Genomic DNA, 8,628 nt, shown 5'->3' with positions numbered 1-8,628 from the left:
TTGGAACCTAGATTTCTTGTGAGGTTTGGACTGTGCATGACCATAACCAAAATGCCTTATTCCATCAAATTGAGAAGATGGTGGCCCCCTCTTGGATGCCACTTCATGTGTAGTCAATTCCATCACTTACCTATTCCTCTATAATAACGGGAGGACTCAAGAATCACTACTCATGCTACAGTAATTTACTGCACCATTTTCGAAGGAATATTACTGTAGCATATACGGGATACTGTAGCATTATTAAAAAATTACTATGTCAGTTTAAATTGTATTACTGTAGCAGATGTGGGATACTGTATCAATTTTTTTTAAAAAAATAGTATAGCATTAAAATATACTATTGCAATTAAAAATGGGATCACTGTAGCAAAAAAAAAAAAAAAGGAAAGGTCATGCTTCGCACGGGGCGCACACTAGTATAAGTATTAAAAGACATCCTCTCCGTTAAAGTTAACTATTATAACATCCATCCTAATTATTTCCAACTTAGCCTGTTTAGGTGTATCTCTAGTCTTTCTTGACTCCATTAACAATACTTCTACATCTCTTCTCATACCTGGTGCATATATTAGCATCCATTGCACATGTCAATTATTGCATCAAGGAAAAAATATTAGTGTTTAAAAGCTTGTGGAGGTCTGGGAGTCGCTAACCTTCACCTCTTCAACATTTCCCTCCCCTCCAAATGGCTCTAGAAATTCTTGGACAGCAGCAACCATGTAGGTAGGGTACTTCAATCCATCTACAAGCACAACCTACATAGTCCGCCACCACACTACCAATGATCTAAATTCTGGAAGGATGTTCATCCATGCCACCTATTCTTCTCTGCCTTTGTAAAATGGTCTCTCGGTAACAGGTCTAGGGTCTGCTTTTGGGAGGATAAGTGGATAGGTGACAACTCTCTAGCAAGCCTCTTTCCTAAAGTTGATGATCTTGCTTTCTCCAACATGTTTCCATTGCATCCCAATGGAGATTTCAAGGGGACATTTGGGAATGGAAACCTATTATCAGGCTCCCCCGCGGAGAGGATGAAAGGGGTCAACTGCAAGCTCTTCTTCAATTACTATCTGCTTCAAACTTGTATCCTACTCCAACATTTGATTGTCCAACATGGTCCATATCAGACTCAAAATTATTATTTGTCATGTCTCTTCATTCTATGCTAGCAGATGGTGATCTGCGATATCAACACAACTATATCATTTGGAATAAAGTGTTGCCTAGTAAAGTTCAAATCTTCTTCTGGCTCCTAAGTTCTCAAAGATTGAAGACCATAGACAGATTAGCCTCTCAACGTTGGCTACCGGACTCTTGTTGTTCCTTCTGCAGTGATCAAGAATCTCATGATCATCTATTCCTTTCGCGTCACCTGGCTAACCAAATTTGGGCTCCGTTCCTCCCTAAGATTGGCATAGGATCCCTCCCTACCAACCTTGGTCAGTGCTTATCTATCTGTCCTAACTTATCTATCCAAGCTTCAGTTCACCTCTTATGGGGCATCTGTTTCCCAACTATCAGCTGGGTCCTGTGGAAAGCCCGCAACGATTACATCTTCTCTAACCTCATTACCACTCCTCAACAAATCATCAACAAGTCAGTTTACTATCTTCTTTTCTGGTCAGGTGCTTTTAATTCCAAGAAGACGCTAAAGATGAAGAAAATCATTCGATCCGCCGGGCTTGCAGATATCCTTGAGTCGAGTGCTGACAGCAACGAGATCCCTTGAACCGCGTCATAGCCTCTCTGTTGCTTTTGCTTTTGCTAGATTTTGTAGTTAAATTGTGTTTTTCCGATTTGTTTTCTTTGTTGGTAGCTTTCTTTTGTTCTTATCTCCAAGATACCTTCTACTGATTTGGATTTTTTCTCCATCTCGGAGATATCATTTTAATCATTAGAAAATATCTTCTTTTGTAAGTATCTCACAATTTTGGTTATATATCATACTTATGATAGGGCAATATGTCCTATTTTCCAACCAAAAAAAAGGACTTACCAAGTATTTGGTGAAGAAACAATTGGGAAAAGGGTTACAATTCAGGCTCTTTTGGAATATAACATTTTCTGCAACTGAAATTACAGGTAAACAAACAATGCAAATCACATCCAATCTGCAAGCTTAATAACTCATCTCATCCTAGCTATCATTTTTATGAGCAATACCAGTTCTTTTATCGAAATTTATCTCAGATTTTTAGAAGGTTTTTCAAACAAAATCCTTTCTTAATGGATAGGGACGGACATGGTTTCTCTTTACCCGCAGCGGGAGTCGTGTGGATCTCCCGCACTGCTCTTAACTAAACATTTACTAGGAGCTTGTATTTCTCTGCAACTCTAGTTCTAGGATGAACAGCTAGTAAGGTAAAATATGAAAAATAGCATAGTTTCATGAAAATGTGTTCTAACGCCTTTTTCTTGCATTTAAACAATTTTCTATTTCTCTTGAATAACTAAGGCATCCCTTCACCAAGAAGGAAGCTTTTGACCCAACTAAATCCTACTACTCTTAGGGGCTGTTTGGTTGGTATTTTTTGCCCTTGTTTCCCTGTCAAAACTGATAAAAGTTGTCAGTTTTGACAGCTTTACTTGCAAAAACGCCACAAAATGAGCGTTTTTGCAAGTAAAGCTGCCAAAACTGATAGCTTTTGTCAGTTTTGACAGGGAAACCCAAACAAAAAAAACCAACCAAACAGCCCCTTAGCGAGAAAACTTGGAATTCTCACTAGCTCTTTATTAAGGCTCTTTTTTCCGAGGAGAAGGGGATTGGTTTGAGATTTTGGGTATTAACTGTTGTCTAGTCTATGGTAGTTAATGAGCAATGGATAGGTAGGCCATCCTATATTCCCACTTGTACAAACTAAGGTGCTTCCATTTGGTTCTTCAACTTAGCTTATGCTTGTATGATTCCTTCTAACAACATATTTTATCTAAGTTTTTGCTAACCATATTTTGTCTATACCTCAAAAATCTTTCTGTCTAAAAAAGTTTGAAAGCTAGCTCTTTGCTTGCATAAGCTTGAACTACATGATAACTTTGCTACCTAACATGACACTCCTCCTTTATCCTACCTTAGGAATGCCAGTGCATGAATAATATTTTCTAAACACAATGTCGATGTAGTCATCATATGGAGATGCACATTCTCAAACTCCCTCCCTGTGCACCAAAACTACTAGGGTTGAGAGCTATAATTATACTTTTAACAATGCCCCCCTCCCCCCAAATGCTGGATTTTTTTCACGGACCGGAATTGGAACTCACACGACAATACATTTTTTATCGGCTTTTAGGTGCGTGGAAATTGAACCTGCTAGCTCAAGAATACAAATTTTATCAAAATAATCCCTACGGTAGTGGGGTAGTTGGTGTTGGATTTTTTGGTCAAAACCGCTTTTCAAAATGAGTTTTCAAACTATATATATACTAACTACAAGTACTTTTCATAAAAGCTTAAAAGCCTAGTGGAAAGTTAAAGTTTTGATGTATCAAAAGGTCCTCTATTTTTAGGCTTGCCAACGGCAAGCCGAGAAGTGTTTTATTTTAATTAAGGGAAAAATGCTTCCAACCCCCAAAAGCTAAAAGAACGTGCTTCCCACCCCCAAGACTTTGTCAACGGGTGTTTTGCCCCCAAAAATAAAGAGTTTGTTCTCTGAGCCCCCAAAACACAAAACCCAAGAGATTAAAATATGCGAAGACCATAATACAACTCTCTCTCTCTCTCTCTCTAGCATGATGTACTGAGATGATAGTTGAAATGACTGGCGAGGATTATTTTATTATTTTCGTTGTTGATGAGGGGAACTAACTGTTTGTATTGGGAGATTGTTAAAGTTAGGGGTTAATTGTTAATGTTACGATTTAATTGTTAAGGTTACGGGTCAATTGTTAAGGTTATGGATCCCTTCTCTCTCTCTCTCTCTCTCTCTATCTCTCTCTCTCATGATGTTACTGTGATGATCTTAAAATGATTGAAGGGGATTGTTATTTTATTTTTTTTTTTATTTTTATTGTTGATAACAAAACTAATTGTTTTTGTTTGTATTGGGAGATTATTAAGATTACGGGTTTAATTGTTAAGGTTACGGGTCAATTGTTAAGGTTACATGTTTAATTGTTAAGGTTACGGGTCAATTGTTAAGGTTACGGGTTTAATTGTTAAGGTTACGGGTTTAATTATTAAGGTTACAGGTAAATTGTTAAGGTTACGGGTTTAATTGTTAAGGTTACGTGTTTAATTGTTAAGGTTACGGGTTTAATTGTTAAGGTTACGGGTCAATTGTTAAGGTTACGTGTTTAATTGTTAAGGTTATGAGTTTAATTGTTTAGGTTATGGGTAAATTATTAAGGTTACGGGTTTAATTGTTAATGTTACGTGTTTAATTGTTAATGTTACGGTACGGGTCAATTGTTAAGGTTACGGGTTTATTGTTAAGGTTCGAGAGATAAATGAGAATGGATTAATAACCTTAACAATTGACCCGTAACCTTAACAATTAAACCCGTAATCTTAAAAATTGACCCGTAACCTTAACAATTGACCCGTAACCTTAACAATTAAACCCGTAACCTTAACAATTAAACATGTAACCTTAACAATTAAACATGTAACCTTTGTAGGCGTCTAAAAATGCCTATGGGTGCCCTCACACAGCTCAAGACAAAGAGAATGTGATGAACGTCGTTATCCGAATCAAAGAGGATTATCCAACGCCGACAAGCGCGTAAAGCGAATCGGCAAACTGTTGATGACACGATAACGAACCACCACAATGGAAAACGCCAAGTGGACCGCACGCGTCAATCAACATGCGTGCGTCAATCAACATGCGTGCGTCAATCAACACGTGTGTGTCAATCAAACACGCGTTCGACGGTCAATTCCGCAACGAAGCGTACAAGTCAACAAGACGATCAATTACGCAAAACGGTAGAAAATACAAGTCCCGGAAAGACCAGAAAACACCAGAGCTCAGCAACAAACTGACTTGATATCATCTACAAACGTGGTTAGGCTGTTATTGACTAAAGATAAGGCCAAATCACTTGTTCTCATCCAAATAACCGCTTCCGAAGTCCTATAAATACAAGCATAGGGCCTCCTTTCAGTAGGGACGAATATTTATCAAGAGGTGGAGGTGCTGCTGGATTGAGGAGTCAAGGAGCACGAATTTCAGCGAAGGCAAATCAGATCCTGGCGAACTTCGGCATAAAGAAGGAGCTATTCGAAGGATCTGAGTCCCGTTCCCGTCCGTCCCTTGAGATTAGGCTTGGTCTTAATCTCGAGAAGAGCCCTGATTTCGCTTGGTCGATTTCAGCGCTTCAAATCAAATACTTCCTCGGCGAAGACGAAGCTCTGCCGAATTTTTCATCAACCGGATCCAGATCTAAGGTGGTCCACGGATAAACCCCGGCACAGGCAAAGATCCCACGTAAGCAGAAGACCGATAAACGATCTCTGCGTTTGTTTTGACTAGAGTTGTAACTTTTGTTTTCATTGTGTAAAGATCTTATAAAAAGATTATCTTTTTGTTTTCATTGTAACGACCGAAGTTGTAATGAATACCGCAATGAATACATCAATTTTCGACGCAAACAACCTTAACAATTAAACAATTGACCCGTAACATTAACAATTGACCCGTAACCTTAACAATTAAACCCGTAACCTTAACAATTAAACATGTAACCTTAACAATTAAACCGTAACCTTAACAATTGACCGGCAACCTTAACAATTAAACATGTAACCTTAACAATTAACTCGTAATCTTATCTTAACAATTAAACATGTAACCTTAACAATTAAACCCATAACCTTAACAATTAAACCCGTAACCTTAACAATTGACCCGTAACCTTAACAATTAAACCCGTAACCTTAAACCTTAACAATTAAACCCGCAACCTTAACAATTGACCCGTAACCTTAACAATTGACCCGTAACCTTAATAATTAAACCCGTAACCTTAACAATTACACCCGTAACCTTAACAGTTGATCCGTAATCTTAACAATTAAACCCGTAACCTTAACAATTAAACTTGTAGCCTTAACAATTGACCCGTAACCTTAACAATTAACCCGTAACATTAACAATTAAACCCGTAACCTTAACAATTAAACACGTAACCTTAATAATTGACCCGTAACCTTAACAATTAAACTCGTAACCTTAACAGTTGACCCGTAACCTTAACAATTGACCCGTAACCTTAACAATTAAACCTGCAACCTTAACAATCTCCCAATACAAACAAAAACAATTAATTTCCTCATCAACAATGAAAATAATAAAAATAAAAATAATAAAATAACAATCCCCTTCAATCATTTCAAGATCATCACAGTAACATCATGATAGAGAGAGGGAGGGAGGGAGGGAGAGGGGGAGAGAGAGAGAGCGAGAGAGAGAGAGAGAGAGAGAGAGAGAGAGAGAGAGAGAAATGATCCGTAACCTTAACAATTGACTCGTAACCTTAATAATTAAATCGTAACCTTAACAATTAATCTCTAACTTTGACAATCTCCCAATACAAACAGTTAGTTCCCCCTCATCAACAACAAAAATAATAAAAAACAAAAATAATAAAATAATCCACGTCAGTCATTTTAACTATCATCTCAGTACATCATGATAAAGAGAGAAAGAGAGAGAGAGAGAGAGAGAGAGAGAGAGAATGGTATTATGGTCTTCACATATTTTAATCTCTTTGGTTTTGTGTTTTGGGGGCTCAGAGAACAAACTCTTTATTTTTGGGGCAAAACACCCGTTGACAAAGTCTTAGGGGTAGGAAGCACGTTTTCTTAGTTTTTGGGGGCCGGAAGCATTTTTTTTTCCTTTAATTAATCTCTCATAAGTTCTAATGGGTCATAGGTCGTGGGTCATGACTCGTGGGCTCGTGGGCCATGGGCTAATGGCCCGAGGATCGGGGCTAATCGAGCTGAGACGCTAAGTGGCACTTTGTTAAGCTCACTTTACACTTCGCACTGGTGCATTGGAGCGAGGTGGCGCCACGTTGGCTGCCTCGCAGGCTGCTTCGCAACATGCAGAAAAGTTACACATTCGCACGAGGGTGTGACCCTAGCGTTCTCACAATCAGACGAGGTTCGTCAATTTGTTGACGAGGTTCTACCTGTTTGACGAGGTTTACATGTTTGACGAGGTTCGCTCGTTCGACGAAGTTCGTCTATTTGACGAGGTTCGCTCATTCGACGAGGTTCGCCTATTTGACGAGGTTCGCTCGTTCGATAAGGTTCTCCTGTTTGACGAAGTTCGCTTGTTTGACGAGGTTCGCCCGTTTAACGAGGTTCGTCTGATTTGCTGAGACGTGACCCTCGTGCTTCGTAGTAACACGTCCATTGATTACCTCGTATTCAGGAGTTACTACATGTAGTAGTTACAATAGCATTTACATCAATTTAATGGATTGTTGTTACAATCATAATTACCATTATGATTTGTAAGAGCCACATTAATTGAGAGTGATTCTTGAGCTAGCCTTAGAGGCCTATAAATAGCGTCCCTTGGGCAGCTCTTGGTGCGAACTTGAAAAACGAACGTCGGATCGAGGATATCTTGACGTTGTTGCTGTTGTGATGCTGCTGCAGAAACTGTGCCTACAGGAATTTTCCTTGAAACCGAAAGGTTCTGAGATTGAGGAGATCTTTTCCTTGACCGAAAGGTCTCATAGATCAAGGAGATCTTAACAGTACTGGGTTGGTGCACACCAGAGTACTGTGTTGCTGTTCCTGGAAGCAGTTTGGCCTTAGGAACTTTGCACCCGAGTAGGCCAAATATTGCTTTAAGCATATCATTTCACAAACACACAACAGTTAATTTAAAAAGGTTTAAAATTACAACACATCAACTTTTACTGTTTTATTCCAGATTTAACCATAATTTCTAACAATCTTAAAACAATATTTTTAATCTACGATGGATCCTGCGAGGACTCTTGGAGTGGACTGTCTTAAGTTAGAATTTTGACGGATCTAACTTTAACGTATGACGTCGAAAATTAATCTTCGGGATGCAACTCCTGAAAATCTACTATGTGGTGTCTGAGGAAAAACCTGACTTTGAAGAAGACTCTGAGTCTGAAGCTTCTTAGGCTAAAGATGATCATTTCTGCAGGAGTTATCTTCTTAACTGCCTGGCTGATTATCTGGCAGATACTTACACCAACATGCCCTCTACGAAGAAATCCAGAATACTCTGGAGGACCAATACAAGGATGAGGAGAAATTGTCCAAGTCTCACCTCATTGACAAGTTTATGGACTTTAAATTTGAAGATAACATATGAGATTTTGCCTCAAATCAAAGAGCTTGAAAAGCTTGTTATGAAGTTGAAGGATGAAAAGGTCAATCTTTGTCAAACCTTCATTTCTGGTGCAATTGTCAGCAAGCTTCCTCCATCTTGGATGTCATTCTCCACGAACATTCAAAGAAGGAAAAGACATGTGACTTTGTCTGATTTCAAGAGGTTCATTCGGATCGAGGACGAGATTCAGATTCGCACGAAGGATGAGCTCCTTGCTAAGTAGAATGCGTCTGCTAACATGGTGGCTACTAACTCTAAGAATGGTTCTAGTTCTTCTTCCAAGAAGAAGAAGAAGCCATTT

Source organism: Asparagus officinalis, chromosome 1 (genome assembly GCF_001876935.1).
Source record: "Asparagus officinalis chromosome 1, Aspof.V1, whole genome shotgun sequence".
NCBI classification, from domain to species: Eukaryota; Viridiplantae; Streptophyta; class Magnoliopsida; order Asparagales; family Asparagaceae; genus Asparagus; species Asparagus officinalis.
This window is presented reverse-complemented; position numbering follows the sequence as displayed.